We start from the raw sequence: 26,588 nt of genomic DNA, 5'->3' as shown, positions 1-26,588 counted from the left end.
TACCACTGTAGCATGTTGATTCGTCACTGTAGATCTTCCTATTATTTAACAAACCTCCTGTTGCCTGTCTGTCGGGACTACAACTTCCTGTTGCTTGCCTGTCGCCTGTTAGTCAGGACTGCAACTTCCTGTCACCTTCTTCACCAGAATCTGCTATCTAAACAATTGTTCCTATCATTTTCCACATAGATTTATTTGATTATCCACTTTAACATTTTGTATATTGTCATGCATGTTGTTTGATTACCCAATTATTTCAATAGCTTTGTTGAGGATTACGGAAAAAAATGCATTTATTGGCTTTAAGGAGGATCTCCAAATATTATAGTATCCTATTATTATTTTCTTTAATAGGTGGCTGGTATCCAAGATTTTGTACAGATTATAATGACATCGTTTCTTATTTTTAGCCACAGTTATAACAAATTTGTTTTATTATGTGGCCAACAAATAATATTATGTAAACCAATTATTTTCAACTTGTTGGCCACATTAAAAAACAAATTACCTATTTTAATATTATTTGTTACAAGCTGCAATAATATAAGCAGCATATGTAAACATTGAATGTCATGCATTGATATCAAATTGTTAAAAAAATAAAATCATTGTGCTGATTGTTTCCATCATAGTTTTGTAAGTTTTATCTCTATCATCTGATGGGAGGAAGGGTGCCCACTCTCCAACAGCTGATAGACTGTAAATAATTTATTCTAGTGTGTTTTGACATTTGTTTATTATGTTTTATATTGTTATGTTTGATAGTTTAACAATTTTTGTTAGTTAATATTATATTTCTATATTCAATCACTGTTAATAACTATTTTTTATTTCAATGTTGCAGATCTAATTGATATGGCTTTCAAATTTGATTTCTATTATAGTCCATCTTAATTTCTATACAATAGTTCTTGTCGCATTTCTGTATTGTAGTTCATGTAGAATTTTAATCACAAACTTAGAAGAGAAAGAATTGTGCATTAAGGAATTATTTTATCAAATTAACCATCCATATCTTATGCACATTTATGGTCTATAGATCAGTTTGATTTGTATTTGAGAGTTTTGTTTTTAGATTATTAGATCTATTGAAATTGTTATTGCCAAAAAATTATAGTTCCTGTCGCCAAAATTATTTTAGTTTGCTGCAGATTTATTCTTGTGTGTTCTAGAGGCATTCATAATACCTCATCTCATAACCAACATCCCTTGATGGAATATTGCTCAGACACCTTTTGCAAGCTTACGCTCTTGGATTGACACAAATAGACCAAGCTGAATTTCATCATAAATTGTTAATTATTTCTTAATTATTTGCCCCAGTGTTGGCTTATCATTTTGGTGCCGTTGTCGGGGAAAGGTGTCAAAGGCATGTTAGTTCGCTAATTTGAGTTAGGAATAATGTGTTAGGATGAATGCTTTTGCAATTGCTAGCCTTGCTTAAGTAACTAATCTTAATTTGCATTGCATAAATCATATAGATGCATTGCTTTAGAGTTTGCAAGTAGGCTTAGAAATTAGATTCATTAGTTGCTTTAGACGCTAATTAAATTTTACATTATCATAAGTTGTTGTGAGTTATTGGTAAAGACAAGCATATTTTGAAGAAAAATGTTAAAAATGATGCCTTTTCAATATTGTTCAAGTATATCAATTTTGGTTGAAAATTGTTTCAAAAATGCAAAATTTGAAGGGAACACAAGAGGAAAAATGTGCTTGGGTGCTGCCCTAAGATCTTGCAAGGGGTGTTTCCCCTTGACCCCATTGGTGGTTGCTGCCCCCAAACCCACACCTTCAAATTTAAAAACAAAAGAAGAAATTAGTGGGGAGATTACACCGACCAAAGGTGATATTTTTACATCCTCTTTACCTAATGAATGCAACTTAAATGGTCTTGATCTTCCATTATCATAGGTATGCAAGAATTCTATCTCTATGTTTGAACATGAGCAAATCATTGATGAATTCTAAGAGCAATGTAATTTTGAGGATGAAAATTTAACCATTTGTTGTTCTAATTGCTATAGGAAAGATGACCAATGCATATGCTTGGACAACCAAGAGCACACGGTGAATGAGGTACAATATATCTGCAATCCTTACCATGGGAGTGGAAGTGAACAAGTATTCCTGTAACTTATGAACCATTTCAAATGGCAACTCATGAAGATCAAGGTATGCATTATGTCGGTAACATGTATTGTCACTCTATTTCATTACAAAGCCAACATGTTTCTTCAAAACACATTTCTTTACATAACATGCATGATGAATGGAATCAAGAATGCTCACAACAACCCATATATCCCTCTTATATTCTACCATATCCATCCTTACCACTTTCATTTCACCCATCCCTCTTATTTCCATGTACTTTATCTCCTTTACACTTTTTACCATATTCATTATCCAATTCACATCGCACTCCACCCTATCCACCAAAGGTAGCTATATTGCCTCATACAAAACTTCATAATAAGGTGGATGGAAATATATATAATATTGAGCTTTCAAGGATCCCTATACAATCTAATAATGTGCTTGAAATTGATAAATCAACATTGGAATATATCGATGCACTTAAGGAATGGGATTTTTATTAAATTAGAAGAACAATATTATTTATTGAAATATAATCAACTTTGTTCTTCTTTTCTACTTAGTGAATTCCAAATACCTACAAATGAGCCCATACTTCAAATTGCATCAATTTTAATTAATGGACTCATGAGTATGTGTGTTAATATCAATCATGCACTAAGTAATATTAAACCGTATGTATTCCATATTCCACAAATATGTTGCCAGACCCTCCAATATCTATATTTTATTACTTTTGCACTTATACATATTGATATTTGGAGGCTTATGGTTAAAATGTGCATTCCTCACATACTTGTTGATCTAGGACCAATAACTAATTAAGCATTATGATAAGGGATTCTATGCATTAATGGCCAAAATGTTAAACTTGGATGATTATTATTCTTGATTGTTGATTCTTTTCAATTTCCTAAGATGACCAAATACACTATGGATGGTTCATTTATTTAGCAAGGATCAAATTATTACTATCTATATATTTTTCATTCTTGGTTCTTTTATATCCAACTGATCATTCATTGATTGCACGTGTTGGTTTCTTGATTCCTTGGATGATTTGAATTCATTATACTTTTATAACCTACAATTAATTTGGGAATACATCCATTGAATTAATGAAACATTTGATTTATCTATCATTCAATAAGGCTCACAAAATTCTAAAAGATGTCTTACTCTCTTCAAGTTACCTAATTTCTTTGGTTGTCCTAATGATTTCATGACCTTGTAGCATGAAGTTAAGTTGGGAGGAATCCCTCCAATCTTGTGGTTCTTGGATAATTTCAAATTAAGCTTCATTGGTTGTTTCATTGGTTCTTTTAACAAACTTCCACATGTGACGTCTCCATAATTCAAGGTATGTGTTCTAGTGTTAATTAGCATTGCTATTATATGAGCACAAAAGTATATTTGTATTTAGCCATTCTATAAAGTATCTATTCATAGTAATAACTCTATCTATCATTTGTAAAACTAAATAACCTAATTAATGATAGAGTTATTGAATGGATGATATTTATTTACTATGCTTGATATACTTGGTTTTGAGAATATGGTTACAAGTCACTTGTTGCGGTGTGATGATCTTAGAACCAATATCAGTTAATGATGCTTTTCTACACAAGCATTGCATAACACACTATGTTGGCTTTGTTCACATTATGTGGGCTTGCTAGCTATTTGGTGCATATCAGTTTTTCTTGTGCTTTACTATTGGAGATCACAAGAAGATTGTGGCATAAGGTGTTCAACAGCTTGAGATGAATTTTTTTTTTTCACATGGAGGAAAATATGCAACATGGGTGTCATGCCCTGAATTTAACAAGACGAAACACGAATAAATCCTTGAATTTAACAAAATGAAACACGACTAAATTTTTTTTGTAATTTAGTTTACTTCTCATTATTATTTATTAATTTCATAAGCCTAAATAGCCTCCATTAAACATCTGTGTGATTACACTAGATCTTCAATGAGTAGGACTTTCCTCTGACATCTACTGACCTAGGGTTTGAACTAGGACTATCCATAACTACGACTGTAATCAGCACTCCACATTTTAATGTCATATTTCTATTTTTTCACATGAGTTAACATTTCTTCAATTAGTCACACTTTCTAACTCTAACACCCATGCACAATCAAATTATGAACTAAACACAATACAACGAGGTTTTGAATCTTCCAAAGATTCACCTTGGCTTTACTGTGTTCACATGAGATTGAACCTTGTTTCCCCCAATTATCTCCATGGTTCAACTTTCTTGCACACTCAACTTAAACATTAGTAGCCCAATAAAGTAATATCTAAATACATATAGATAAGTGTAGAATAAATCCAATGTCTCAGAATTCATATTAACATATACATTTAACTTAATCTTGCAACCTTCATAGAAGTAAGGAGCTCAATATCCTTCTTATCCTAACGAAATTACCGTTCTGAGTACTATCACCATTCTTATAATTATTAAATGATCAAACATATGAGTTGGGTTCGTTTGCATATCTAAATCTATCCTTTGGTGCTAATTTTCATTTGAACACTACAATTTGACATTCAAGTATTTATGCAATTTAGTTTCCATTTAAGCAACTAAATTTATTTAGAACATGAAATGAAACTGTTAAATATATCAAATAGATTCTAATCTGATATTAAAATAACATAACCCTATAGTCTCGAAACCATATCAAAACATCAATTTAAAAGTACCACAATGCAATTGTCATCTATACTACGACAGATTGGGTGAGGCCTCACATCCTCCCCCCCTAGGCATGAACCTCCTCCTGGAGTTCATCAACAAGGTACATGTACTATAACATTATCTTTGTTACATTTACAAATTTTCTCCCAACTTAAGTCTCCTACTTATTGATGTTAATAGAGCAATCTTTACCTTGCTAAGGTGTAACTGCTAAGTTGTTTATGTCCTTGTTTAAGGTCCTTAACATAGCATGCATCTATGTTCTTGTCCAATACATGGGATTCATGATTATTCAAGAACACATCTAATGATACTTTGAATACATTGCCAGCTACCACATGCCTTCCTTGAGATGTGTATCCTTCTCTCAAACATTCTATGGACACATTGATGACTACTATTGGTTTTCACTCCATACTAATGTATTTGGTAATGAAGGTGTGTTACTTGCAACTTTACATTTTTCCTACAATGGATATTTCACATGCTTCACAAGAATAGGTTTTCATATCTTCAAGAGATGTCTTCTTATTTAGTCAGCATAGAGAAATATAAGAATCATCATCCTTGTGAGTAATAATCTTACCCAAGTGTCCCAGTATGTTTCAAAGCTCTACAATCAGTTTTGAAATTCAGTGGTGAGAGATACATAGATAAAAAAATGTTTCTAGTGCAATGGTTTGTGGGTCTAGTTCTGATGAGGTTATTCTTGGTGATAATTTCAAATTCATTATGCAATCAAGTTTCAATGGTGCCTTTTGTGAGGTCATGGACAAAACTCAAGCTCTGGATGGTATCATTTTTTCATCATCCATGTCAAGATTTCATTTTTTTGGTCATTCTATGTAGTTATTGAAAAATTGAAAAAAAATCAAAAAAGAAAAAGAAAAAAAAAGAGGTAAAAAAAGAAAAGAAAAAAAACACAATAAAAAATCCAACAATGAAAACCTTTGGGCGTTGTTGGCCAGTTAATATTTGAAAACCAACTTTTGGTGGATGTTAATTGCAAAATAAATCCTTAATGGTGAAAACTATTTTTACAGCACCATTAAGCGGTGAGTGATTGAAAATTGGCTTGCCAATGGTCACTTGGTCTTATCAAAATGTGAAAAAAAAATGAAAAAATGAAAAATGCAATAATTGGTGTTCCTGGTTTTTTTTGCTAATCATTATTTTCAGGAACACTCAATGGATTTTGTGGTTCTTTAGCTCTTGGGACCTACCATCGTTCTCACTTGAATTTCTTCTTTAGCTTGGTCATCAACACTTTGATCACCTATAATATGTGTTACCTACTCAATTGAGGTGTTTCGGTGAATTTTGGTACCTACTATATGATCTCTAGTGCTTCATTTGATAATGGTGGCCCCACAGATTGCCCTCTTTGTCCCATGTTTTATGATTGCTTCCAGTGGTCTTCTCTTTGCTGCTTTCAGTCAGATGGTGGTCTTCTGTGGTGTTGCAATATAGTTTTGGGTGCCTTTCTTTGTTCATTTTTGGTTGATTCATCACTTTTGGTGGCGACAGTTGACGAGTTACTCCGTCTTTCCACCTTGGTCTCTCTACCCATGCATGTTGGTAAAACAATCGATTTTTTTTTTTCCCTTATTTTATCTCTTCACTTTATTTGTATTGCTTATTATATTGACCACTATGCAACACCCCTACATACCCTCTCCTTGTTTCTTGTGGATGGTTAACCTTTAAGTTGGGGGGAGGAATGTCACCCTATTATCTTCCATCTATCACCCTTACTAAACCCATTATATTATCCATTATATCCATCCTATAATAACCTTTGTTTAATCTCTCATCTCTCCTATTTCACCCATTTAAACTCATCTTGTGAAAATTGAGGTAAATTCTTCTATATGAAACCTTTTGAACCATTTTGCTATAAAAAATGAAAAGAAACGAAAAAGAAAAGAGAAAAGAGAAATAAGTTATGAGATACACCTATTAAAGAAGAAAAATAACAAAGCTTTTCATATAAAGCAAAGAAAGGGATTTGTGTTCATCTATGAGTTATCATGGTTCAGAGTGGAAACAAAGTCTAAATCCATAAATCCAAGTGCTTTTAATTCAAACTAAAGACCTAATGATCATAATGATTGCACGAGGACATGCAATAAGCTAAGTTGAGGGGACTGATGAGAGCCAATTATAACCTATTTAATGCTCTATTTTAATCTATCTTATTCACTTTCCTACATACTTCTCTATTCCATTTGTATCCCATTTCATTCCATTTTACCATTATAATTTTGCATGTAGTTTAATATAATTAAGTAGTATTTAATATTGTTTTGGGATTAAAATATGGAAAATTCATTGTTGATTATGTTTTACTAATCTTTACTACTATAGCATGTTGATTCGTCATTGTAGATCTTCCTATTATTTAACAAACCTCGTATTGCCTATTTGTCAGGACTGCAACTTCCTATCGCTTGCCTGTCACCTATCAGTCAGGACTACAACTTCCTATCGCCTTCTTCACCAGAATTTTCTATCTAAACAATTGTTCCTATCATTTTCGACATAGATTTATTTGATTATCCACTTCAACATTTTGTATATTGTCATGCATGTTGTTTGATTACCCAATTATTTCAATAGCTTTGTTGAGGATTACGGAAAACAATGCATTTATTGGCTTTAAGGAGGATCTCCAAATATTATAGTATCCTATTATTATTTTCTTTAATAGGTGGCTGGTATCCAAGATTTTTTACAGATTATTATGACATCATTTCTTATTTTTAGCCACAATTATAACAAATTTGTTTTATTATGTGGCCAACAAATAATATTACGTAAACCAATTATTTTCAACTTGTTGGCCACATTTTTAAAAAAATTATCTATTTTAATATTATTTTTTACAAGCTGCAATAATATAAGCATCATATGTAAACATTGAATGTAATTCATTGGTATCAAATTGTTAAAAAACTAAAATCATTGTGCTGATTGTTTCCATTATAGTTTTGTAAGCTTTATCTCTGTCATCTGATGGGAGGAAGGGCGCCCACTCTCCAACAACTGATAGACTATAAATAATTTATTCTAGTGTGTTTTGACATTTGTTTATTATGTTTTATATTGTTATATTTGATAGTTTAATAGTTTTTTTTAGTTAAGATTATATTTCTATATTCAATGAGTGTTAATAATCTATTTTTTATTTCAATGTTGCAGATCTAGTTGATATGGCTTTCAAATTTGACTTCTATTATAGTTTGTCTTAATTTCTGTACTATAGTTACTGTCACATTTCTATATTGTAGTTCATGTAGAATTTTAATCACAAAATTAGAAGAGAAAGAATTGTGCATTAAGCAATTATTTTATCAAATTAACCATCCATATCTTATGCACATTTATGGTCTATAGATCAGTTTGATTTGTATTTGAGAGTTTTGTTTTTAGATTATTAGATCTATTGAAATTGTTATTGCCAAAAAATTATAGTTCCTATCGCCAAGAAGTGACAGTTCATTTTGCCAGAATTATTTTAGTTTGCTGCAGATTTATTCTTGTGTGTTCTAGATGCATTCATAATCCCTCATCTCATAACCAACATCCCTTGATGGCATACTGTTTGGACACCTTTCGTAAGCTTACGCTCTCAGATTGACATGAATAGACCAAGTTGAATTTCATCATAAATTGTTAATTATTTCTTAATTATTTGCCCCAGTGTTGGCCTATCAAGAGAGTTAGTATGGACTACATTCAGGTGAGACTGGATAGGGCCCTAATCATTGTCGAATGGATGAACCAATTTCATTGTAAGCTTTCCTCTATGGAGAGACTTGGATTGAATTATTCTCTGATCTCTCTTATCTTAGAAACCATCAATAGGAAAAATGCTTTCCCTTTCAGATTTGAGAAGATGTGGTCTACTCACCCTAGTCTTTTTGACAAAATTAAGGAGTGGTGGGGTGTAGAGGTAGAAGGTACAACAATGTATAAGGTGGCCAAGAAACTCAAATGCATCAAAATGGAGATAAAAAAGTGCAACAAAATATACTTTAGTAATATTTTTCAAGCTAAAGAGAGGATCTTGGAGGACCTTGTAGAGGTGCATGAAGAGATACAAAATATGGGATATGATGAAATAAGGTTGAATTTTGAAGAAAATATTCTAGCTGAGCTTCACAACATTGTGGGAAAAGAGGAAATATTTTAGAGGCAAAGGTCTAGGTTCATTTGGCTCAAGGAAGGGGACAAAAAATCAAGATTCTTTCATCTCTCCACTATGAAACAAAGGGTTGGTAACAAAATTAGTGGGATTAAAAAGGGGAATGATTCTATAGGGGAAGATAATGAGATAGTAGAGGAAGCTATTAGGCACTTCTCTTCCATCCTATCCAAAGACCTAAACTTGGATGAAGAGGACCAAAATGAAATTCTCAATACCATTCCTAGTGTGATTAGTGTTGCTCAAAATGGGACCTTAGTGGTCATCCCAAAGGTGGAAGAAATTAAGGAAGCTATTTTTTCTCTGCTTGCTAAGAAGGCTTTGACCCTGATGGCTTCCCTACTTTTTTCTTTTAGATGTAATGGGATGTTATTAAAGATGACCTTGTCAAAGTGGTTCAAGAATTTTTTGGAACTAGGAACATGCTTAAAGAAATCAATGCCACTTTTTTGGTTTTGATCCCTAAAGTCATGGGTGTGAATTCTTTTGATAATTTCAGACCTATTACTCTATGCAGTTCTTTTTAGAATTTTTTGTGAAAGTTTTAACTAACACAATTATCAAATTACTTTTGTTGGAGATTATTGCACCTTAGCAATTGGGATTTTTCCTTGGCAAACTAATATTAGATTTCATTATTATAGTTCATGAAGTGATCCATTCTTTAGAGGAAGGTAAACAAGAGGGTTTTCATCTCAAACTTGATCTTTCAAAGGTCTATGACAGGGTGGACTGGGGGTTCTTGGATGAAATTCTTGAAGCTTTTGGTTTCAATGCCAAAGTTAGAAAGATTATTTCTCAAATGATTTCCACCCTGTCCTTTGCAGTCATGGTTAATGGGACACCCTCTTACTTCTTTAAATTTTCTAGGGGCCTTAGGCAGGGCAAGCCTCTCTCACCTATCCTCTTTATCATTTTGGCCAAAGGCTTGGGAAGGCTTATTCACTACAAAAGTAGTAGAGGGGAATTTGTGGGCTTGAAACCTTCCTCTAGTCCCTTGATCTTCTCCCATCAACAATTTGTGGATGACACCATTTTATAGGGAGAGGCTTTAGTGAGATAATCTAGAAATGTGAAGAGCATCCTCAGTACGTATTCCAATGCCACTAAGCAACTCATCAATTGGAGCAAGAGTTCGATATTGTTTATTAACACCCCAGTGAATAGATAGAGGAAAACTATTGACATTCTAGGGTGTAATATTGGCATTCTTCCTTCCATATATTTAGGACTTCCTTCGGGGAACAAACCTCCTAATCTCTTTTGGAATAATCTCATTGATAGATTCAACAAAAGCTTGTGGGTTGGAAAGGCATCACTCTAAGTTAAGCAAACAAACCCCTGCTGATTAAATCTACTTTGCAGAACTTGCGTACTTATGCTTTGAGCCTCTTCTCTATTCCTTCAAAGGTGGTTGATACTCTAGAATCCATTCAGAAGAATTTTATTTGGGCTAGTACCAATGGCAACAAGAAGTACCCTTTGGTGGCTTGTGAGATCATCTGTAGAACAAAGAAGCAGGGGGGCTAGGGATCAAGAATTTGAAACAATTCAATAGAGCTCTCCATGTAAAATAGATATGGAGGTTTTTCAACACCACTATGGAATGGAGAGATATTTTGAAGTACAAGTATGTTTCTAATATTAATTTTAGATAGTTCACTAGTAGGGATCTTGTCCCTAGGGGCTCTAACATCTGGAATAACATTACGAGAATGAAGAGTATAGCTTTTGAAAAAACAAAGTGGAAATTAGGAAATGGAGAAAACCTAAATTTATGGCATGATGACTAGCTTAGACTAGGACCTCTATCGAAAATAGATCCATTTAATAGATGGGCTAACTCTTGTATGGAAAGATATGGAAGAAAAGTGAGTGACTATAGGGTCCATAATGAGTGGATTGATCTGACTGAGATCTCAAGCCACTGATGGACATGGTCAGGCATATACCCCTATCCCACAACAAGGATTCCATTATTTGGGTGAGATTGAGAATGAAAATTCTACTATAGCCTCTGGCTATGAGACCATGCAAAATAATGGAAATGCCCCAGTTTGGGCCAAAGGCTGGTATTCGGGTCTCATTCCCAAAATTAACATTTTTTTTTCTTCTGGATTATGCTCCAAAATTGTAACTTAATGGTGGAAAACCTTTCCAAGAGGGGAAATATGATGCCCAACAGATGCATTCTATGCAAAAATCATAGTGAGAGTGTAGATCATATCTTTATCCACTGCCAATTCATTAGAGATCTCTGGTCTCATTTCCTATCTTTTTTCAATATGACATGGTGCTTTCCTTCCAACACTTTGGGTCTCTTTGAACAATGGAACCATGGGTTGTATGGGGATGGAATCAAGGACTTGTGGAATTGGACTTTGCCCCATGTGTGTTGGGGAGTGTGGAAAGAGCAGAACAACAATTTTTTTAGGGAGAAAGAAACAAATGCAAATGTTGTCTTTCATAAAAGCCTTAATGCTCTATTAGAAACTACACTAATATTAAAGGTCCTAACCCCTTTCTTAGCACAAATGGCATGGCTAATAATAAGAGGAAAGATTACAGATGGACTCTTCCACCTGAGGGATAACATAAAATAAATCTTGATGGGGTGACCAAAGGCAACCCGAGAAAGGTAGGGGTGGGAGGCATCATTAGAAATGCATATAGCAAAGGGATTGTCCTTGTTTTTGCTCCTCTGGGAATACAAACTAATCATTATGCAGAGGCGATTGTGACTCATCAAACTATCAAACTAGCTTGGGACATGGGAGTCAAAAATATTTGGCTGGAAGGAGACTCAAAGAATATTATAGATTGCCTTAATGAGAAGAACAAGCCAACTTGGATGATTACAAATATCATTAAAGAATGCATCCAACACCTTAAGACTTTTGATAAACCTTATGTGGCTCATGAGTATAGGGAAGCCAATTAAGTGGTTGATAGGTTGGCCAACTGGGAAGTCAAGTACAATGAAGTGGAAAAGTGGACAAACAGGCATTATTTTTTTTTAGATATTAATAAGCTGATTGAAAAGGAAAGGATCTCGAGTAGATTGGGAATCATAAAAGGTTCATTATGATTGTTTATGAGTTACAGAAATCTACAAAAATGTGATGTGTAAGTATGAAATCAATTATACTTTTCACATCAACAATATCCATCATCTTACTTTGAGGATCAATTTTGGGTATAAAGTACACAATGTGAAAAGAAGTTTCGAGAAAATAACCAGTGCTAATGATAATCTAGCTTTGAAGAGTATCAATACTAGGAAAAAAGATTGCAGAGAGGAAGAAATCATGGTGGGGGAAAGACATAGGGAGGAACCTGAGGTTGAAGCTCAAAATTGGTGCAGATGCATTCTAAAAAAGGCAAAATCACAAATTTCATAGAACAACTCCATGGATGGAAACCCTTTGTTACGTGAAGCATGGCAAAGAGTTGGAATGAGGGGATTGTTAAGATTAATGGCATGGAATTCATGGTGATGGTGGATGTTATCTCTGTGATGACTGGTATTCCCATAATGGGGAAGAAATTCTATAGAGATAGAAAGATTTCAGGACAGGCGATGTTTGAATTCACTAAGGATTTGGAGGAAAATAAGGCTTTGGTGAAAAAAGGTACTTACTATTTGCCGAGCACCATTAATCTACTGTATAGGTTTGTGCTAAGGGTTATAATCAAGTACAATTCCATCAACACGAGATTCAATTGACTTTACACCCACCATTTTGTGCTTCTCAACCATTTCAGATGTGGGGTGATGATATCTATTCCTTTCTACCTTTACTTATATATTAATGAAAATATTAATGACTATAAGGAGAAACACTCTAGTAACCTAGCCTTCCATGAGGGGCTCTTTTTGTTAATCTACAATTTTTTTAAGGCTAGGTCTATGGGAAAACAAATTATGAATTGGAAGGAGGGCAAGAAGGGTAGAGTGGATTCAGATGAGTCAGGAGAGGACTATATGCCTTCTTATACTGAGGACAACCAAGTGGTGCACTTAGACTTAGAGGAGGAAGATTCCCCATGGTATAATAATAGTAAATAAATTATCAAAATGGTGAGAAAGGAGAAAAAAATATTAACCAAACCTAAATAGGGTTTCAACATCTCTTCAGATAGGGACTACAATGAAAGGACAAAGGGCATGGACATAGAGGGTGACAATGATGAAGGGGAAGAAGATGCCTATCTCATATAAGGGGAGGACATTGAGAGGAAGGGTGGTAAGAGAAACATTACCATTAAAATGTCGGCCAACAAAGAGGAGGATTGTGAGTTCAAGACCTTCAGGGGTAGGAAAAGAGGGAAAGTCACTGAATCCAAGGAGGAAAAATAGGGGGTGGGGAAGGATAGTGTTGAGGGGGATATTAATCAAGGTGATGAGGAAGAGTGGGAATAGGAATGAGGAATTCAAAACTAGCCAATACAAATGCATGATTATAGGAAAAGATAGAAATGTGGTGTGGAGGAATTTTGATACTATTTCTGCTAGGATTGGGATTAATAGAGAACTAATTAGAACTATGGTCAAGGAGAATAAAGAGGGAAAAATCCAAATGGAAGAGTTTATTGACTTGACCCTTGTGATTTTTAGTGACATCACTAAGGAATATCCTCAAATGGATGTGCTCAACAATTCTAAAAACAATGCGGTGGATAGCTATCTCACCACCAAATGGATTTTCCACAAAATTTAGGAGCTCAAATAGAGAGTGAGCATTTTGGAGAGGGAGAATTACAACTTGCAAAATAGGAAAATAGAGGAGGAAAAGTACATGGATAAAAGAGTGGAGGAAGTGAAGAGTAGGGTCCAAACCATGGAGAGCTCTATGCATAATATTGTTGAGAAAAGCTACAACATTCTCAAATAGGATAATGAGAACATAAAGGTACTCATTAACAAAGTGGAAGAACATGGGGCCAATAAAGAGGAGGATCTTTCTCCCAACAGTGCCAAGGATTGGTCTCCTAAGGATAGTTCAAGGAAGAGAACCAAATCCTGCACAAATAAGAAGGATATCCAAGAACCTAGCAAAGATCTATTTGACATGAAGGAGGAAATTGGAAGAATGTCAAATTTGGAAATTTGTACTACAAAAATGCTCAGAGAAATCACCTGAGTAGCCTTCTTAGCTTTTAGGCCTCTCTTGGTTTTTAGTTCTACTCCCCTAGTTTTATCGGGTATCTTTCTTTTATATGTGGGGGGGTTGTTTCAGTAGTTTATTTTTAGTTAAACTGATACTTTAAGTTTTCTTTTTATGTTTATCTAATGTAGTGTAAGGGTTTTAGGGCCCCATTAAAACCTATTTTCCTTAATCAAAAACATAAACCTTCCAAAGAGTCTTCATCAACATATTCTTTGATATACATAAATGTATGTGTGTTGGTTTTATCTATCCTATCTTTCTATATATGTGTATATACACACACACACACATACACATATACATATACATACTTATAGACATATGTATGTATGTATATATATGTTTTTAAAATCAACATTTTGAAGTATAATTTTCGAGTTTTAATGGAATCAATGAATCTAAAAGTTCCTATTGAAGCCTCACAAAACACGCTTTTGTTTCTAAGATAGATGGGACAAATGAAAGTCTCCATAATCTCTCTGTAGTGTGTCCTTGTCCTTTTTACAAAAGATCCATTTTGTAAAATTTTAAATTGTTGAAGTTGATGAAAGATCAACCCCACAGATCCCAAGAATCACTTGCATGCAAACACATGTCACAGAAAGAGAGAAGCAAAAGTTATGGAGGTTGGAATTCTCAAATCCATAGATGAGACATTCTTGATGAGAAAAAATAAAGATTGCTTTTAATTAAAAGCGAATGAATTATTACAAAGAGATGAATACTTATAAAGGAGATCAAAACCCTAAAAGGTAAAACCTAGGTTGGATGATAATAATTAATAAAAGAATTAATTATTATATGCCCAAAGTTTAGCTTAAGTAAACTAAAGATAATAAGTGACTTAATATTAAATGAATATGATTTAATTAATAAGAAAATACTTTATTACTCTAACAATGCCCCCCCCCCCCCCCTTAAGATAAACTTGGGGAGTAGCTAAAAACCTAGAAACTACTATTGAAAGTAAATTTGGGTCTCGACAACAAGGTTTGATGAGGTGCCCAAGCACAACCAAATATCTAAAAAGAGGAGAAATAGAGAAAACCACATGGGAAAACCCTACTCCAAAAAGAGATGGAAATAATGCTAAAAAGAACTAGTAAAGGACTGAAGAAGTGTAATGCCCCACTTGAAGATCCTTGGAACATAAAGATAAAATATGCACTGAATATTTTTTTTCTTAAGATAAGTTATTGAACAAAAGGATAAAGTAACCAAGTGCAATAATGAAACACTAGGATAAGGTGATGAGAATAGAGAACATGGCAAGACCCAAATGTTCACCTACACCAGCAGAAGTATTACAACTACTTCCAAATATCTCCAAGTTCAAAACTGCAACTCATGAACCAAGACCACATGAATCATGAGAATATACTAAGGGAATGTTTGCTCGAGAGCACAAAAGACAAGACACCACCCAACAAGGAGAAAACATCTATCCATCTAATCCATCACAACATAAGAAAGAACATGCATAAAACAACATTGCAACGTACATACATGGTTCATAAACTAAACATCATATGAAGGGAAAACATAAACATCTAAGCACAAACACAACTAAAACTCGTGTGCAGTTCCTCTCAACTGTAATGGCATTATGAGTCCTCAAAGACCCTAGCCAACCCCCGTGTGTAACATCCCAAACCACCAATTAGATAGTTAGATATGTCTTATGAGGGCGTCACTACTAAAATGTAATAACATCATAAGAACAAGGAATCACATCATCTAACCATATTCTATAACATCATAATAAAGGAATACATCAAATGGAAACTAACATCATCTAAACATGATATCCATACATTCCAATTAAAGCATAAAACACAAGGAAACATACTCTGGAAACCTAAAATACCAAGTGAACATCAAGCATCAGTCTCAACTAAAAAATAGACCATCTTTGTGCACTGGTCCCCAGCATTGGTATAGGTAGCTACACCTCCCAACCATGTGAAACCCATAGGTCCACCCCCACCATGCTGATGGAGATAATGATCCAATCATGAACACACATAAAGAAAATGTCCATGGCTAACACTCACGCCAAAGTAAAGATGATTGAAACCAAGATCATGAGACAATGCAAGTACAATAGGTCCTTGTTAGACACTCAATGGGTAACTATGTAGGGAATCACTAGCTAGAGGGGAGTTGCTTGGCATCGAGTAGCCCAAGCTAAATATCATGTAGATTCAACTTCCCAATGGAAGGTTCTCACACTGTGTCCTCAAACTTAATCGAGTGCTTACACATTTTGTTATCTTAAATTTATTACCCAATAATTTACTTAGTTATCACTTGTTAGAACTTCTTCACACCAACCCACTAGGAAATAGTCACCAGGCTGTAAGAGAGAAGCCCCCCCAACCTACCCATACTCATCCAATGATGAGTGCTCATAGGCAAGCATATTCCCAACCCAACCCCAAATGAACACATTCACTGAAATAGTCACCCAAAAAATGTACACGCACATGCTCATGTGTGGCACACCACCATCATGAAGATCATAAAAAAAGGGCTAGATGAGACATAAGCACAATAACACTCAACCAAATACAAGCTCAAGAGGACAAATTCTATATGAATCACAAAAGACAATAAAATCATACATCATGAACTCACTCAACCGGGCTCAATCTTGAAGTATGGAGTCTACATGAATCCCAATGATACAACCAAATAGCACACAATGAACTCACTCAAATGGCCTCAATTTGAGAGTATGGATTCTACACGAATCCTAGCATCCATGAAAATAATGAGGGTTTGATCAGAACAATAACACTAGATACAAAATCACTCAATTGAACACAAAGTCAGGAGTACGGATGTGGCACACATCCCAATGAAAACATAAAGATGCAATAATGGTCAAATTGACATCCTATGGATAATCTAAATCCATAACCAACACCATGCCAAGAAAACTTGAGAAAACTGGGCAGTACACAAATCAAGGCAAAAACTTCAAAACTCAAAAACTTCAAAATTAAACCCATTTGGTCTTAGGGAAAAAAGCCATGAATATCAAATAAAATCTAGGTTTGGAGTACTTATGTAAAAACAACCAACATAATGATATCCAACCAACAATCTGTGATATCCCCATTTCAGTATATAAATTAATTATACATAAAGAGTATATAATATTAATAATCGATAATATTATAATTATATTAAGATATAATTTATAATTATATATTATATAATTACAAGTATTAATTATACATATAAATATATCTATGAATATTATTATATATTAGATATTTATATGCCATAGATAATTAGTACATATCCGTATGACAATAATATATGATATTATATCTTTGTTATATATTAAAGTAATATTTAATTATGATTCATATATAATATAATCATATATAATATATAGTCATATATTATTATTGTAATATATAATCATATATTATTAATATTAATATATAATTATATATAACTATTATAATAATATAATAACTACCTTATTAAATATATTAATATTAATGAAAAGACACAACTGTATGAAGTGTTTTGTATATATATGAGAATATCAATCATTAAAGGATTGCAGATATGAATTATCATGAAGGCTTATGGGAATTAAGAAGCAAATTAGATGAAGATATAACGAAATGAATATAAATTGAAAGAAATTCGTAAAGGTCCCAAAAGGAGACATTACAAGTCGTATCAGAGCTTAGATCCTGCCAGCCTGTGATCGCTATTAAAACTACAAGATTTTGTGATAAAATATAAAAGATAAGTGACCCCTCTTAGAATTAAGAAAAAGTAAGATTAAAATTGCACAAAATCATTTTTCAAGAACATATCTGTGCGTTTCAACTACCTGTGCAACATTATATAAAAAATACATGGTGTATGTAAGCCTCGTGAGAGCAAAATAACACAAAAAAACATTAACTTTTTTGTATGGGCTTGTTCAGATAAGAAATACTAAGGAGAAAAGAAGGGTCGTACAAGCTATGCTTTGGTAAATATAATTGATTGCAATGATAGGATCTCTCCTGGAAAACTCAAATTTTTGTAATAACGGGTGACTGAGCACTAATTAATCCATAATGACTGAAAGCATACAACCATTTAGAACATTTGCAAGCTCCAATCGAAGCATCTGCAAATGCCTTCTCACGAGAAATTAAACCAACACAAATGATTATTGGGTTATTTTAAGAGCTTATTAATGGATTCTAATCATCCTGTGTGACAATTAAACATCTTAGAAATCTTATTTGCTTGAAGTTCCTCCAACCACTTGTCAACGCAAGGTAGTTCATAATCTTTGTTATATCAACAAGTATGTATATGCAATAACCAAATTCGATAACTTAGCCAAAATTGTAATCATTACGTCATTCCTCTTACAGTATCCAAATTACTGTTCCATTATAAGCATGAAATGAAAACCAATTACCATCTAGGGCATCAATATAAACAAAATGATTGATTGCAAAAACTAGATATAATCTAGGGCATCCATGTAAACAAAACATAACAAATTTCAGTAGTTAGGAGGGCTATGATAATATACACCTGCACAGTTTGCCCAAGCTCTTGTTTCAAATATTGCCATTGAATTACTTATAGTTCTTCATAGCGAACTGGGAAAAATCATTCCAAAATAGCTCCTTGAAATATTTTTGCATGGATACCAGTGCTACTTTTTGCATCTCTGTATAGCAAGCATTAGTCTAAAACCACATGAGAGTGTGTCTGGGCAACTTCAACTGCGTGAAGGAAATCTGCTAATTTATAAACATCTTGTGATGATGAAACATACCTCTTTTTGTAATCCATTGTATGAGCTTCTTTGCCCCGATTTCACCATTGTATGGCTGAATGTGTCTTTTTTGGCCAACATTGAAAACTTTCATGGAAAATAACTCTTTTACACATGAAGAGTCTTGTTTTGAAAGCTCTTTAGCAATCCTGATCTTCCTTATCAAGACTAGCTTAATTTTCTCAAGCCTATCAATCATCATTTCAACTTGTATAATCCTTGCAACATCTGCTATCAGTCTTTTGAAACATGTCTTTATATCTTTCTCTGATGGGCTCACTGTTCTAGCCCTTTCATTCTCTTGACTCTTTTTCAGGCTCAGAAGACACTAACTTTTGTTTTACAACTGACGCTATTGGTTCCCCATAGTTGTTGTTGTTTTAGTCTGCTACTATTTGATCTCTAATTATGGTGGCAATGCCACTCTTGGCCTCTTACTAACATATTCAATCAATGCCAATACCTCGAGTGAAGCAGATAGGGCACTTAATCCAATTAAAATGGATACGCCAATATCTTCATTATGTTGTTATATACTAAAATAGAGATATTGAACATCGACAATTCTAAAGAGCTAAAAAAAAGTTAAAGTGAGATGCATAGATATGATTTTATACATTGAATAATGTGAATGGTATTTTATTTAAAATCATAAATTGAATAGTTTAATACGTAATAATATTAATAAATGGATTATGAATTGATTCACATTTAGTGATACTTTGTTAATGTAAATTAAGAAGTATCACATAAAGGAAGGATAATAACTTCATCAAAGTGGGGTGAACTCCCACTTGACAACTATGATGAAGTAAATCTATTGATGTGAGTATCAAAGACATGTATAGTTAACTGTTTGATTGGTACATTAGAGATAGATTTATGCATTGGTATCAGAGAATCACATAGCCAACGGTGAAAATAAAATATTTAAGTGGAATTTTAAGCCATTGGGTTGGTGCCTTGAGAACCACATATAGTGGAACCCATTGTTTACCAAGCAAGGGTTAAAAGAGGCAAATTTGAAAGAGGTTCAATATAGCACATGCAAGATGAAAATAAGGATTATACAAGAAGAAGACCTTAAGTAGACATGAAGATTACTTCATACTCATAAATTGCCACTTCAACCATAAAGGTAACGAGGTAAGTTATATGTTTTCTTCATATATTATGAAATAATTGTTACTATCTTTGTTATTATTGACACATTTGGATATTTTGATGAATATTGAATAGTATATCAATAATTCTAACCAAATAAGGAACTGACATTGATTTTTAAGTTGATAATAATCAAAGAACATTGTTAAATAAAATAAAATAATCTAAGATCATCATCTCCAAGTTGAGATAAGGCCTACGGTGGAATGGATTGGGTGACATCACTCGAGGTACTGAATAAAGCCTACGGGCATCGGGTAAGGCTTCAGTGATGGGATATCTCAGGGTACATCATACAAAGGTGCCTTCTTGAAAATGATGATTAGAGGAAGGTAAAGATAATGAGGGAGAACGGTGAGGCCCACTGGTTGGGTAACAGGGCACCCTATTATGGTTTCTCCTCCAATATTTTAATAAATTAAGTCTATAATGCTATAAAGAACTATGTCTTTTGAATGTAAATGGTTTTGATAAGATTATTTTAGAGTTAAATCTGTTGTATTCTCTAGAACTAAAGATATAAATACTCTGTCAGGATTTCTTATAAGAGTTCCATACATAGAAATTGATGAGTTAATAAACACATACTTTGATTGACAAGTCAGTAAATTAAGACTATAAACACCTTGTCAGGAGATTGATTTATATATAATGTGTACTAATGATTTCTTTGGTTGCAGGATTCACAATTAAGGGAATGTATACTATGTGTCTTAAGTGTTTGCATCGTGTTTGCTTTGTGTCATCATCTGTCTACATTGTGTCTACTTCGTGTTTTCATCTGTCTACATTGTGTTTGCCTCGTGTTTCCATTTGTTGAGATGTATATTTCATAGATATTTTAGGACTTTTGTATACAAATATGTTTTTATCTATGAAGGAGTTTGTATGTGAATGATTTTTGCTTGAGGACAAGCAAATCTGAGAGGGGATGGCTGTGATATCCCCATTTCAGTATATAAATTAATTATACATAAAGAGTATATAATATTAATAATCGATAATATTATAATTATATTAAGATATAATTTATAATATTATAATAATCATATATTATATTATATAATTTATAATTATATATTATATAATTAGAAGTATTAATTATACATATAAATATATCTATGAATATTATTATATATTAGATATTTATATGCCATAGATAATTAGTACATATCCATACGAAAATAATATATGATATTATATCTTGGTTATATATTAAAGTAATATTTAATTATGATTCATATATAACATATAATCATATATAATATTATAATATATAATATATAGTCATATATTATTATTGTAATATATAATCATATATTATTAATATTAATATATAATTATATATAACTATTATAATAATATAATAAATACTTTATTAAATATACTAATATTAATGAAAAGACACAACCGTATGAAGTGTTTTGTATATATATGAGAATATCATTCATTAAAGGATGGCAGATATGAATTATCATGAAGGCTTATGGGAATTAAGAAGCAAATCAGATGAAGATATAACGAAATGAATATATATTGAAGAAAATTCATAAAGGTCCCAAAAGGGGACATTACAATGAAATCACTCAAATGGCCTCAATCTGAGAGTATGGATTCTACATGAATCCTAGCATCCATGAAAATAATGAGGGTTTGATCAGAACAATAACACTAGATACAAAATCACTCAACTGAACACAAAGTCAGGAGTATGGATGTGGCACACATCCCAATGAAAATATAAAGATGCAATAATGGTCAAATTGACATCTTATGGATAATCTAAATCCACGACCAACACCATGCCAAGAAAACCTGAGAAAACTGGGCAACACACAAATCAAGGCAAAAACCTCAAAACTCAAAAACTTCAAAATTAAACCCATTTGGTCTTAGGGAAAAAAAGCCATGAATATCAAATAAAATCTAGGTTTGGAGTACTTATGTAAAAACAACCAACATAATGATGCAAAACCCCAAACCCCCATCCTAGAAAATAGGGAAATGCTCATACCTACCCAATTGAGTAGAGATAGCATATAGAAACGGAGCGAAACACTAGTTCTCAACCTCCTAACAAACATATATCAAAGAAAAAAGTTGAAATAAAGATGAAACAATAAAATAAGAGAGCCCTACCTCACAACCAAAAGGGGAAGTACAGAAACACGAGCAATAAAATAAAAACCCTGTGGAAGTGGCCAAAAATCATGGCAATCCAAGGTCTCCCTGAGCTAGATCCATTGAGACTAATCTCATGACGATCCCATGCCCATAGCTCCCATAATGAATAGAATAGTATTTCCTCATAAAGAGGATTTGGAATTTACTCTCAAATTTCTATTTCAAAAAGTGAGAAGTGAGGAATAAATTTCCTCTTTGGATACTTATTCACTTTTTGAGTGAATAAACAATTAGGGTAAATAACCAGGTTACCTAGTTAAACCCTAATTCAACCCAAATAAAAATAGGCTATTCCAAGTAATTGGAATTCATCTATGGCAAAGCTATCAAGAATTAAAATTAAATAAAATAAAGCTTGAAATTCCCTTAAACCAAAATCACAAAATTCCTTAATCACTTTCATGATAATGTAAACCTCTAAATGCATAAACACATTCACAAGTCTAATCACATAATGCAAATGATTCTGGATTTATCAAATCACCAAAAGGATTAATTTAAATAATTAAATAGGATACATTGACCATACAAGGATGACATTGGTTAAATATGAATAGTTGAATCACTAACTCCATGTGCCACTACTAGGGACATAAATCATGCACACTAAACAACACGATCAAGTGAAATTGCATATAATAATATAGCTAAAGTGGTAAATGCATTAAATTACATCAAATAAGAGTCCAATCCATTTTGGAAAAGGCTCTAAGTTAGCACCTCGCTTTGTGGGTCCTTTTGAGATTTTGGAGCAGATAGGACCAATTGCTTATTGTTTAACCCTGCCACCTAGCCTGTTGCACATTCATGACATATTTCATGTATATGTATTAAGAAAGTATTTTTATGATGAGTCTCACATCATAGATTGGGATTCTTTGCAGGTGGAGTTAGATGGATAGATAGCATTGGAGCCCATTCGCATTTTGGCTTGACGGACCCTCACACTTTGAGGTAGAGAGCTGGACCAGGTTAGGGTCCAGTGGGATTGTTATGAAAATGTCATGACTTCATGGGAGGATGCATCTTAGATGAAGGCATAGTACCCATATCCTTTTGATGAACTCCAAGAGGAAGTTCATGCCTAGGGGGGAGGATGTGAGGCCTCACCCCAACCCGTCATAGCATGGATATTTTATTTACATTTTGATATTCGAGATCTTGATATTTTGACAGTTATTTGAGACTTAGATGGACAGTGGATTTTCTTTATCTATTGATTTTGATGCTTCAGTAGTGTTTTACATTTTTATATGCACTAAGAACCTGTTATTGTGTAAGAAATGTTCGAACATATACAGATGCAGCTTTATGGCATGCAGATGAATGGTTAGGATATGCAGATAGATGTTAATTTGATAATGATGACTTATGACATGCAGATTTTGATATCTTAACATTTTGAGTGGAATAATTGAAAGACTAGGAAAGGAAATCTAATTTGATTTATGTTGGTATGGATATTATTATTATATGCACTTATGTTGTATATGTTTATTCGACTCCTTGGACTATTGATGCTTGAGTTTGATGTGCAGGAAAAGGAATCATGGAAATTTAACGGGGAAACAAGGCATAGACACATGTTTAAATGACTTTGCCAAAGTGAATCTTTGTAAGATTCATAAACCTCGTTGTGATGTATTTATTTTGTAAAAGTGAGATGGATGTGTGTAGTATGTTTTTCATGTGTAGGTTCTAAACATGTCATGTGTGATGTATAGTACATTTTGTGTGTGTCACTTGACACTTGTACTCATTATGTGAAATAACATATTCTTTGATGATGGATCATGTGGCCACCTTATTTTGAATTAAATGCCTTAATTAAGAAATTTGATTTATTACCCTAAATTAGTAAAGAGAACAAGGTTATCACCATGGGAAAAAAATGGAATTTGAATTACTTAGCATTGGGAGGGCCATAAAGTAACTCTATGGTGAATTTATGACAAAAATAAACCCTACCTATGTTAATACTATAAGTTAGGAGGCTAATAATGACCTCTAGGGTGCCTAGTAGACCTAGGAAACCCCAAAAAAATTGCATTCTTTATTGAATCCGAAAATGAGAATGATATATAGAGGCATGGCTAAATTGGAAACTCACTTGGCCACTCTCTATCTTTAGAGACAGCTAGAGTTTGGAGGAAGAGGATAAGGAGCTCTACTACAACTATCCATTGTCGTTGCTTGGAGTGAGGTTGGTACCTTTGATCCATGGTGTTATTCATTTTGCATGTAGAATAGGTGTGGTGTTCTTCATTTCATGATGAATTTTTGGTGTATTGTAGTTGTGTTTGTGGGAAAAGATCTTGTTTGAGTGTTGCATGTGAAAAGTTTTGTGTGAATCCTTCCTTGAATTTTGCTTTGTTTTCATGTTATTTGTTTTGTGTAATAGGTGTGAAGCATCACTCACCCTTGGGAGGGAAGAGATGCTTGGGTGAAGGGGTTAGTTGGGCTCACACATGTAGTTGAAGAACTCTCCCATGTGTGGAGATGATTGTATATGTTCAATGGAATGTGTTCATCTTGCTTGCATTTTGGGAGGTATAAGGAGGTGTGTGAAAGGGAAGATATTGTAAGCCCCGAAAGGGCATGTTGATAATGAGAAGATGTGTATATTGTGAATCATAGCTTTGTAAATCCTCCTCATGGTGAGAGTCCACCTTCACCCTATACTTGATTCAATTGTTGATTCTTTGTGCAAAGCCTTGGGATGAGATGTGTTGTTATGTATTGTGTTAAATCTTTTCATATTGTTGTGAATATGAATGGCATGTGAATGTGTAGTATGCAACCGTTTATGTCTTGTTTCCCCAAGCTTGGTGGGTGGCCTCCTTGAGGCCTAGGTTGGGAGGTGAGCATCCATGGTTCCCATTTTGTCTCTCTTTTGCAGGTATTCATTTGAAGAGCTTGGAAGCTTGATGTCCGTGAAGTTTATTCTTTGCACAAGAGAAGACTCATTATTTTTGTGTTGGAAATGGAGAGATAAACTCCACTTGTTATGTGAAGAAATTGTATTGTAAGAGTGTAGTTATTGTTTCCAATTCATTTGTCTATAAAGAGAAAGATATGAATAATGTATGTATTCAAATGGTCCTTCCATTGTGTATAGCTTGATATGGTCATTGCACCACCCTATTATTTGCTTGATATTGTGTTGAATGTAAATTTTGAAAGGAACTTGAAGGAGAGATTTCATTGTGTTGATGTTGCCTTATCAAAACAGAAATTTAGAATGTGATGAAGAAAAGCATTTGTATTATGATATACCTTAGAAGAATGAACAAAACATTATTATCATTTTTTATTCTTATCTCCTCAAAATTTCATAAGAATAATTTCATTGCATTGATGTTCAGCAATGGCTCTCATTTAGTTGTAGAGTATGTAATTGATAGCTAGTAGATTTGTAGATAGTTTAACTATGAAATCTTATGTCAATAATGCATATGGAATATTGATGTTTGTGATATTAGATTCAAGAAATTTGTTAAGTTTCATGTTGGTGTATCTTGCAAATAGATCTTGATAGTAATATGATAGTTGTTTTCTTATTTTAGATTTTTTAAACAAGATAACAATTTGATGTATGATACAATGTTAACGATCATCAAACTTAAATCTATTCAACTTTGGAGATCACATGAAAATAACTAGACAATGAGTTAAACTCAAAACAAGACCTTTAGATGCGTATTTAGTCTCTAGAAAATGTATGACATTCAAAAAAATCTCTCTCCACAAAATACAGTGAATAAAATATTAATACTAGAATAGAATAATCTTATTTAACCAATTGTAGTATTATATATATATATATATATATATAAGTCACCATCATAGTAATGTTTAAAATCTTTTTTTTTTTTAAACACAAGAAATGTATATAAATAGATGACTGCAGGAACGTACCCTATCAGCCAGTCCATAATGTATATGGTTAGATAAAAAATAAAATTATACAATTCAAATTTTAAATGAATACCCCACTTTGGGAAGCGACACATAAATGGGATCAGCGAGTTTCTTTTATATATATATATATATATATATATATATATATATATATATATATATAGATGTATGTATATATATATGTATATATGTATATATACACACACATCTATATATATACATATATATGTATATATACATGTATACATATATATATATACATATATGTATATATATAGATGTATACATGTATATATATATATATGTATATGTATAT

This window comes from Cupressus sempervirens, chromosome 11 (assembly GCF_028749045.1).
Source record: "Cupressus sempervirens isolate cs-2001-9-10 chromosome 11, ASM2874904v1, whole genome shotgun sequence".
Taxonomy (NCBI): Eukaryota; Viridiplantae; Streptophyta; class Pinopsida; order Cupressales; family Cupressaceae; genus Cupressus; species Cupressus sempervirens.
This window is presented reverse-complemented; position numbering follows the sequence as displayed.